The sequence below is a fragment of the Meleagris gallopavo genome, chromosome 15, assembly GCF_000146605.3.
Source record: "Meleagris gallopavo isolate NT-WF06-2002-E0010 breed Aviagen turkey brand Nicholas breeding stock chromosome 15, Turkey_5.1, whole genome shotgun sequence".
NCBI lineage: Eukaryota > Metazoa > Chordata > Aves > Galliformes > Phasianidae > Meleagris > Meleagris gallopavo.
In genome coordinates this window covers 12,683,321-12,693,609 of record NC_015025.2, presented here as the reverse complement: position 1 = coordinate 12,693,609, position 10,289 = coordinate 12,683,321, and positions in this window count along the sequence as shown.

The window sequence follows — 10,289 nt, the reverse complement described above, 5'->3', positions numbered from 1 at the left end:
AGAAAGGATCCCAGAGCTAATAAACAATTAAACCACAGAGGAAAGCCACCTGGAAGATGTACAGCAGAAGGAATTAAAGAGAGGCAGGGCTGGGGTTTGTTTTCTTTTCTGGCCAAGCAAGAAAATGCAGAAACATTTTGAGCAGTCCAATGGCTGTATGTAGGATTCATGATATGTGTCTTAGGAACGTGGTAGCAGTTGTATACATGAACATCAATAATTTCATACAGTTGTTCCAATGAGGAAAATAATATATAAAAGCTAATTTAAAAAAGAATAAATGGAAAGAGAGAGAAACTCAGGGTGCAGAAAATGAAATGTCAGAGAGCGTCACAGGCAGAGGGTAGTATGGGAATAACAGATCCAGAGCAAATCTGCTGGAGATGTTGAGAGCTGAAAAAAGATCAAAGTGATAAGAAGCAGGAACAGAAATAACCTTTAATTCTGTGCCTATAAGAGGATGTGAAAAGAACGCTGCACCAAAGGCCAGCCAAGGTAACGTGGACAGGGGTCTCGTCATGCGTCGGGAGCCACGATTATGTCAATGCAAACCTGAGGGGCTGTCCTACTTTAAGGAGTGCTCTGCTAAAAGCACAGCACAGAAAGTCTCTGAAACAAAGCTGGAAGATCTGCTTGTAGCTTTAGCAGTTTTCTAACTCTTCAGACATATTCACCACTGTAAATGCACATTCTCACTCTTCTCGTAGATGTGGAGGCAGGCCAGGGCCACGATCTGTAAGTCTATTTGTGGCATCACTTTTAATCGGCTGACACAACAGAGGAACAAAAGACCAAGTCCTGCTTTGCACTCAGCACCCTGCTTTTCCTGCTCTCCAGGTGAGACACTCGGAAGCAGTTCCTCATCAGACTCCAAATACCAGACTGTCACAGCCCCGGCTGGCCACTGCTCCCATCCTTAGAAAATAAGCAATTAGTAGATTGCCTTATAATTAGAAGTCTTCTAATTATTGCTTTTCTACTGAACAGGTACAAACTTTCCCAAGTACTACACCAGCATCTTGGAAAACACCTGTTTCTACCCTGCTTCATATTGAATATTAGGAAACATTTCTTCTCAGAAAGAGCAGTGATGCAGTGGCACAGAATGCCCAAGGAGGTGGGGGGCCACCATCCCTGGAAGTGTTTGAGAACTGTGGAGATGTGGCACTGAGGTTATGGGCATGGTGAGGTGGGCTGGGGTTGGACACATGGATCTTAGGTCTTTTCCTATCTTAATGATTTCATGATTCTATACCTCATCCCCACCCCACAGTGCCAGAGAATGGTTGAGGAATTTATAGCTTGGCCCTGACCTAGAAATCCCAGAAAAGTTTATCTCTATTAGAGCTACAAACCCTGTTTTGCAAAACTTGAGATCCTTCAGAAAACTTGGCTAAAACCTAGGGAATCGCTGAGCTTTGAGCAGTATCCGAAATGAACCACAGGAAAAAAATAAGGCTCATTCATCACTAATTAAGGGCTTAACTGACATTACCAATGCTTAGCATATGTTCTTCCCTATTAGCTTCCAAGAAAAACAACAGGCCCACAAGATTATTTTGAGCATGAGTTGAAATAAGGTGAACCATACCTTACGCCAATAAAGTTTTCCAGAAGGAACAAACATTTTGTTTACTCTGAAGTCAACTCTAAGACACAAGACATTTATCCAGCTTCAGCACACGGAGCCACTGAGCAGCCATGTTGCCAGCAAGCTGAACTCAGCTTTATTCCTACTTCTTAACTTCAGACATCTCAATCTGCTCAAATAAAGCTGATCTGCAAGAAAAGATATTCTAGTAACATCAGTTCCCATTAAACAAGCACTGAAGTTGCAGGTTTTTTTCCACAAGATAATTTTAGAGTACTCCACTGGCTATGAATGGGGCTGAAATCCCACATACCTGCACAATATTTTCTCTAATGCACATAGATGCACTCTATACTTATATTTCTGATGGGAACTACCTACACCAACCCCTGTCACAGACCTCAACAAGCCTAAAATGGTGCTTTGTGAAACACAGAATTTGCTGCACCAAGGAAAAAACTAATCCTAAAGTGGATTTCTTGCCATATTACGGTCTGTAACCACACAGGGCTCACTAACTTCCTTATCTGCAGGCACATATGGAGTCCCACAGAACTTGCTGTGATGCTTTTATATATAAAGGTTTATACAGCCAGAGGCTTGGATGTGATTATTCATGAATAAATAACATTTCAAAACAGCAGTTAGGCGTTATGGAAAATGTCAGATGCAGTTCATCTCATTTACACATAAGTTTTTATCATCATCATTCCATCAACATTCACGTTTCATCAACAATAACAAACAATGCTATTGCTTGTTAAACAGGAAAAAAAATCACTTCTATTTTTAAATGGAACACCCATTTAATAAAATGGTGTGTTTATCTATTAAGTTTTAAAAATCAGTGTGGTTCCTACTAACGCCAGCAGAAAACTCCATTGATTCCACCGGGAAAGAGGTCAGGCTTCAAATATGTGCCAAAAAAAAGTAAGTTTTTCTATGAATGTAGAATATTTATACCATTGAAAGGCCGAGAGGTGTCAGGTGCAACTGTCACAAGACACCATGTAGGAGGGGTGGTCTCCTGGCTGGTTGGGATCACCCAAAGTCAGGGCAAGGAAGGGCTCAGCCCAGATTTGGTACCTGTGCGTGGACCGAAAGCAAGCAAAAATCTTGCCACTGCCTTCAAGGATCAAAATGTTATCATTCAAAGTGTCACCATTTATTTTGCAGTGTCCTGCTACATAATGGTTTAACAGGCTTACTGCCTGAATACTCTTAGGACTCCCCACCAGCACCATGTTATCTTTTGCTAGTAGCCCAGCATCTTTGGGATAAGCAAATAATTTGTACCAGGCAGATTTTCATGCACCATGAAAAGGTCAGACACATCCGAGACTATTTTTAGTGTGTATTTACTGCTCATTCCAGTCTGATTTATGCCTCCTTTTAAATTAGGGAGTTATGAATAGCATAAAGTTACAGTACTATAAAATTCATTTAGGAAACATCTAAATGGAAAACCTAATGATCTGTTCAGTGACCCAAGAAAGATTTAAGTGTGATTAGTAACTGAAACAAAAACTCACCCTCTCATGATGAAGGACAGTTGGTTTAATCATTATGATGCTATAATTTAATCTTAAACCAATTATATTTATAGCCTTGCTAGTGTCTTATGCCATGTCTGGGAAAATAGTTTTATCTCTTAAAATGCAAGCAGAGCCTCAGCAGATGGGATCTTTGCAGACAATCGCTGCATCCTGGTGCCCAACTGAAATGCTGCAGGAAGCCTGGCTTCTGCCAAAAGCATTGCTCAGCAGTTTTCAAAAGTGAGGCCTTTATGAAAGGATGAAATACTGTAGTTTAGCAGCTACCTTCAAACATTAAGGCCACCTGTTTGCATTCAATGGGCAAATAAACAGGATGCTTGTTCTCAGATCTTCAAGCCAGCCAAACTGGCTGTGCAGAACCATTTACCCTCCACAGTGTGCCAAAGTGGACTGTTTGGTTTAAGAGATGCTAAGTGTTGAAGCTGTTCCTGTGGAGAAAGGTTGTGTGCTAAGATCCGCCGAAAGGGACTCAGTGACAAGAACATCCCAGGACATCTCACCTTTGGGAGAGCACCAGGTGCACTGCAAAGTTGCTTTGCCTGAATTCTGATCTAAAGGGGCATTCAGCATTATTTCAGGGGTTGAAGGTGGAAGGACAGGATAAGAAGTTTGTTAAGTGAAGCACCTGGATATTCTGTAGCAGCAGAGGAAATAGAAAACACAGAATCAGTGTATACACCCATAAAGCCTTGAAGCACTGTAATGAAATCTTGTCCACGTAACCCATAAATCATGGTTGTCTAGCCCAGTGTGGGCAGTCTGAGCAAGATATGGGAGCACTGTCCTCTCAGCTCTCCCACAGAGCACAAAAGGAACACTGGCCATCATACTGGAAGCCATGCATGCAGCTTGGCTCATGTCTCACATACAGGAGATGTGGGAAGGCAAGATGAAAGTGGTGTATGCAGCCAAAAAATCCTGCAGCTCCTCAACACCCGAAAGTTTTCATTCCCACCAAACATGCTCTAAAGAGATTCTAATGCAGAACAGGGGAAAAAAAGTAATCTCATTTGTACTCATAGTGAACAGGGTGGGAAAAGACTAGAAGAGTTCAGCTTTTGTCCCTGAATGGCAGCTACCACAGTAAGAACTTCGCAGCCACAAACGGCTGTAATGAGGGGAGCCAAAGTAGTCATTTATCTCTTCTGGTAGTCCATCTGTGCATTCACCTCTCTCTGAAAAGGCTCACTTTATTCCATGCATGTGTCCAGGGAAGGGTCTTTCATCCATCCAATGCCAATAACCTAAAATTCTGCCACTGGAGACTTTACCTGTCTCTCAGAAACTATAATTGCTTTCTTGGTATCACTAATGAGCTGAAACTCTAACCTACATTCAAGCTGTCAAAACTTGAAGCATACTAATGCTTATGAAAACCAACACCTCTCTTTTCTCTGCATATAACATACACTATTTTCACTAATTAAACTGTAGATAAATAAGAGACATTTCAACTGCCTTTTCACTTCTTAGACTCATGTTACTTTACTTGACGAAAATATGTTTTACTTGAAAAAACTAGACTAACTTCAGGAAGAAGACCATGAAAACAGATGGGCTAGTTTATACAACGGAATACAGATTAGACCCTTATTAAAAATAGCATTTCTAGCAATGAACCAAAAAATGTTTAATACCAAAATTTGTTTTCACACATCCATAGGAAGTGTAACTATATTGCCTTCCCCAACTTCCACACATAACGATCAGTCAAACAACTTCACTGAATTCAAGGTAAAACAATTAAGCTGAACACTACCTGCTCATTTGGAGCCCTACATGGATATACCTTATTGTCTCACTGAGTTCATGCACACAGGGAAAAGAGATGGGGACACAACAATCATGTTCTCCATTTTCCAAACTGATGGTGCAGTGGCCTCAGAAATAACTTCTGCTTAGGAAGCTGCAGTGCAGGTAGAGAGAAAAATAAAGGCAATGAAATGAGTTTCTTGCAAAATGAAAGGGAAGGTAAGGGCTTAGCTGGCTCCTGCCATTTGTCAACTGGCTGTTTCACCAGGAGGCATGCAGGAGAACAGAGCTGTAAAATTAATTGGACAGCATGGCAGGTGATCTATGCTTTGAGCAGGTCTTTAAAAGCAACCTGGTGCCAGGCTAAGGAGCCTCTTCACTTTCATTCATCTTCAACTAATGGTTGCACATTGCATTACTAGATACACAAAAAGACTCTCAGCAGTCAGCGTTTTAATAGCTCTTTACAGGTAAATATGACAGGCATTTAGAAAGCCACCTTCTTGGCTATGTAAGTTTTAATAATTCAGCAATATTAGCTGCGTGGAATAAGAGAAGCTTTTTTTTTTTTTTTAAACTCAGAAAATAAGATGGGGTGGTTTGTCACTGTTCCTTTCTGAAGGAAAGTAATTTCTGCTCAAATTCTCTCTTTTCAGTAATGAACAGTCTTTGCTCAGCAGCTCCAGCCCTCCGCCCCACACAAATCTCAAGCATCCACACCAATGGGAAACCCGTTAAATATCTCCGTACCCACAGATTTGTTGCACAATCCACATTTAAGGATCATCCACTCAGTACCCCCAGAAGGAATATCAAATGGGTCGCACACAGTTTGTGAAACTTTAGCTTTATAAACTGCTTTCCATCCCAGAATCCATCACACAAGGTCCGTCCTAGAAAAATACTATGTAAATATAGTAGAATTTCCTGAGGCGCTGCTGCTGTTACTGGTACAGCACGTCGTACAGCTCCTCACCTTCCCCTACAGACAGCTCAAACTAGGTCACTATCCGTGGCAGTGAGTCACCATCTAACTATAGCATCTGATGCAGCGAGCTGTTTAGGAATCTGCTCACCTTACACCCTATAAATAGAGAAGAAAGCATCTCCAGACAGTGATTCAGAAAAAGACACCAACGTAAATGCTCCGCGTCCTTCCCCAGCAGAAATTCCCTGTGCCTGATGACTGCACGGGAGACACGGTGTGGGTGGCTGTGTCATCGCTGGGAGCTTTCATCTTACAGTAATACCAAAACCTGGCGTTAACCTCCACTTAAAGCTCTGGCAGCGACAGGAAGGGAAGGGCTATTTTGCTGTGAAACAGAACTCATAGAGCTGTGCTTCACCAGGCCAGGCTCACAGCCGGCCGCTAGCACACAGCTCTGCAGAACGGGCTCCTGCTGCTGCCCCTGCACAGGACAAGTTCCTCACAGCCCCCCTCACCCACTCGATGCCCTTGTTTTCTCTAGGAACAAAGGATAAGCTCTACTTGTTGTCTAAGAGCTCCAATACCTGAAGGTTGCCTGGTTTTTATAAGCGACAAAACAGGATGCAAAAGGGAATAAATGGGAACAGATGATCTCTGTCCGGCCCGTGTTTGCTTTCACTGGATAGACGTTAATACTTTGCAATTGTTTTTATTCACAAGTGTGACTGAGGGCCAATTTTGACAGTCCTCGATCGACTAAACCTTCCAGCAATGCCAACAGAGGTTTTATCCAATTAAACACTGCAGAATTTGGCTAGAAAGAAAAAGAAAGAAAAAAATCTGCAATATATGAAGCCACGTTCTGATGCAATGCCTTAACTCACATCTTTGGTTGCAGTGCATTGTACTCTGAAAGCAAAACTTGCCCCTTTCAGCAAGCCCAGACATTACAAAACGTTTTCAAAAACCAGGATATCGAGTGAGATTCAGATATCCCTGCTTTTTAACTAGGATCTGGATTTCTGCTTCTAGTGGTTCTGTAATCCCAACTACAGCAAATTCCCACAGCCACTGCTGCAAAACCACTGCTTAGGCCATGGCATGCAGTCACTGCCTGAACAGCACATCGCCATGCCTCACTGTGTCCAACACAGTACACATTATTTGTTTTTTTCAGTCCATTCTCACCACACTACTCAAAATAGAGGCCACAGAGAGAATGTGCTGACTTATGGCACATACTAGATTCTGTTAAAATCATGACAACGTTATAGAAACTGGTATACTTCAAAGTCTCAGAAGATAAATATAAAAATACCTGCCATACTCTAGCACTGCATCAGTGGTTGCCAATGAAATATCTAGAAACTTCTCAGAGCAAAGAAAAACCTCAGTAACTAAATATTTTTCTGCATAGTCTCTTGATAATACCCTTACAAAAACTACATTTCTTGAAATAAGAAAAAAATCAAAGAACCTTAGGCTAGCATTTATTACATACATACCACTTATCTGTAACACAGAGGTAGATGAACGAGGCCTTTGCCAGCAGTCTGATGCTAAAGAATTCCAATGATTTCCCTAAGCTTTGGATTAACTCCCATTGGAAGCACTTCAGGAATCAATCACTGCACAGTTATCCATCAGAAAATGCTTTGGATCGTATCAAGTCCAGCAGGTAACAGCAATAAGCACAGGCTTACAGAACCCCACCTTGCAGTAGCATTTCTGAAGCAGAAAGGTGTCAAAGGTTGTCTCAGCTGTGAAGGCTGCTTACTGGGAAATGCCATAATTAATGTCTGCACAACCTTAACCCAACTCCCCCACGCACATGCATTATCATATAGATTTTAATGAGAGGCTCAACGCGACTTTTTTTGCAGTGAAATCCCTGACCATGCTACCTGCAAGCATGTGCAGAGATGAATCAAAAGAACATAGTGAATAATTCTCTATGGAAGTTCCTTTAGTACACGTTGCAAAAGATTAGAAGTGTTCAGAAGTGTCGAGGGAAGAAATGTTTGGGGATACGAAGGAGAACTCCCTTCTATCACAGACACCACAAAGATTCTGCTTTGCAGGTACTGCTAAATACGTGCTCATCATTTAGTAGCCATCTGGCTTGAAACATCAGCCTTTGATTTTCAGAAGCCTCAAACACTTCTATCTGCAAATCGGCGTTACAGGAGATGTGCTCTGAATGTTTAAATCACTGGGAAAAAAAACAAAAAACAGAGGTGTTTCCAGTGGGCCAGACAGAATAGAAGGAAGTTTTAAGCTCTAATCACTGGTTACTCTGTTCCCTCCTCTGTTAGAGGTGGAAAAACACATTCCCTTCTTGCAGAGGGCTATGAAAACAGATGCATTAATGGCTGGAGATTTTAGTGTCAGGGAAACACTCCAGTAGAAATGCAGCCACAGGAGCAGGGATCAGGAACAAAGGCATGTAGGGACACCCCAGACAGCAAAAAGCAAACAAAACACCAAGCAGATGCTCCGTTGGAGGAGTTGTTTACTGCATTCATTGAGTAAGAACTGAATATTATTGACATGGTGTCCTGTTGAGCAGCCTGACTGAAATTTCCTCTGTAACTTGGGCCTGGCAGACACCTGACACAAAGAACTGCAGCCCAAAGCAGTAAAGTTTGGGGAAATTTTAGCAAAATAAAAACAGTTTAATCGGAGGAAACATCATGTAAAGCTCAAGGGTAGGTGATACTACCCACTCCACTTCCAATTCAGCCATCTCCAGAGATGAACTGCCAGCTCCAAGCTGCCCACACGGAGATTCATTGAGAAGGCAGAAGGAAAGCGCTGTGTTGTTTTGTTCAGTGCAAAGTGTGAAATTCATCATATGCCTTTTTTTGTTTTCTGCTTTTCCTTTCTCCCTTACTTCAGACTGACAAGCGCGAATTAAAATTTCACACTCAGCCTCAAACATGGAGCATGAAATCCTGATTTCAGGCATTGGGGTGGATCTCTCCAGGATTACATGGAGGGCAGTTGTCCAAGTCAGCACCCCTGAGACTGTTCTGGCCAGAATGGCTGCCCTGGGGCAGGAACTTCTTGGTGCATATGGTTAACAGGAAGAAAATGCAGATGTAGAATTGTTTAACAACATTCTTATTTCTGTTTTTCCTATTGATAATTATTATTATTATTTATAAAGTAGACCCAGATGAATCAACTTGAGGCTAAAACACCAAACAAATGGACAGCTGGTTCTCAACGTCAGTGCAATAGAGCCAACTTATTGAGTAGTCCAAGAGGAACAGAAGGTACTTACATCAAAACATATCAAACTCAGTAGATGATTAGTACTGAGCACCAAGATTTTTACTGGGCCATTTTTGGAAACAAGAAGGGATTTATTACTCAAGATCATTTTTCAATATTCCCTGTCATCAGAAGCATATTGCTGTTTTCTCTTTCTGGAGACCCCACTAATCTATTCTGGGAGTGGCTGAGGACAGCAGAATTGTTGTTAAGATGCAGACCTGGATCTTTTGGGCACAATGACCCCACGCCAACATCAAGAACATTTGGCATTACTAACAACAAACCACAAAGAAACAAATAGAGTTTTGGCAATGTGATGTACTCAGCATCCACAATTCCTTCATTACTGTCTGCCTTTACTCTCTTAGCCCCAAGAGTGAGCATCATCTCCCTGCCTTCTGTTTGGTTCCCAGCTTTGTTGGGCAGTTCCCCAGTTGTTGGACAGCCTTGTGCCTTGTCGAGAGCCACCACCACTTCAGTAACAAGAAAGAGCAGCACATAAGAGAAAAGCTTAGTAAAATTCATGAGACATGTTTTTAGAATGGGAAAACCAATGTATACCAGTCTACTAAATGGGAAATTTGAAGTTTGCAGGAGCCACAGTTTTATTCAGATTTCATTGTCCCAAATTCTGTAATATGTTGGGTAGAAGCACAGCAGCACTTTCAATCACCAATTTTGGACTTTCAAATTATTTAAGCAAAACATAGATCTCCAAAGCATTTGGGTGAATCACATTCATGCTTTGAACTTCACGTACATTCAGTCTCATCCCCATTGCCAAACTGCTGCAACACTGCAGTGCTGGATGAGGGAGAACACGTGGATGTTAGCAAGTGTCACTCACTTCTGGACTTTTCATTACCTTAAGCAGCAGTTACATTTTTATTGAGTTAAATTCCCACCAGTTCCTGCTGACATTCATGATTTAACTGGCAAGGACTGTGGGGAACTGCTGAGCAATCCGTTTAAAGAAATAGGTTGGATATATTAGCTAGGAATTTTCTGGCACGCATTTCTATGTTTTGGTTAGTAAGTACCGCAGCACAGACATTCAAAGATCTATTTTCCTCTTGTCATGGTTTCATGATTTTTCATTATCGGTATTCCACATCATAACATCATGCAATGTACTGGGGGTTTGACTGCTGATGCTCAAGTTCCGGGTGCCTGTCCAGCGGAG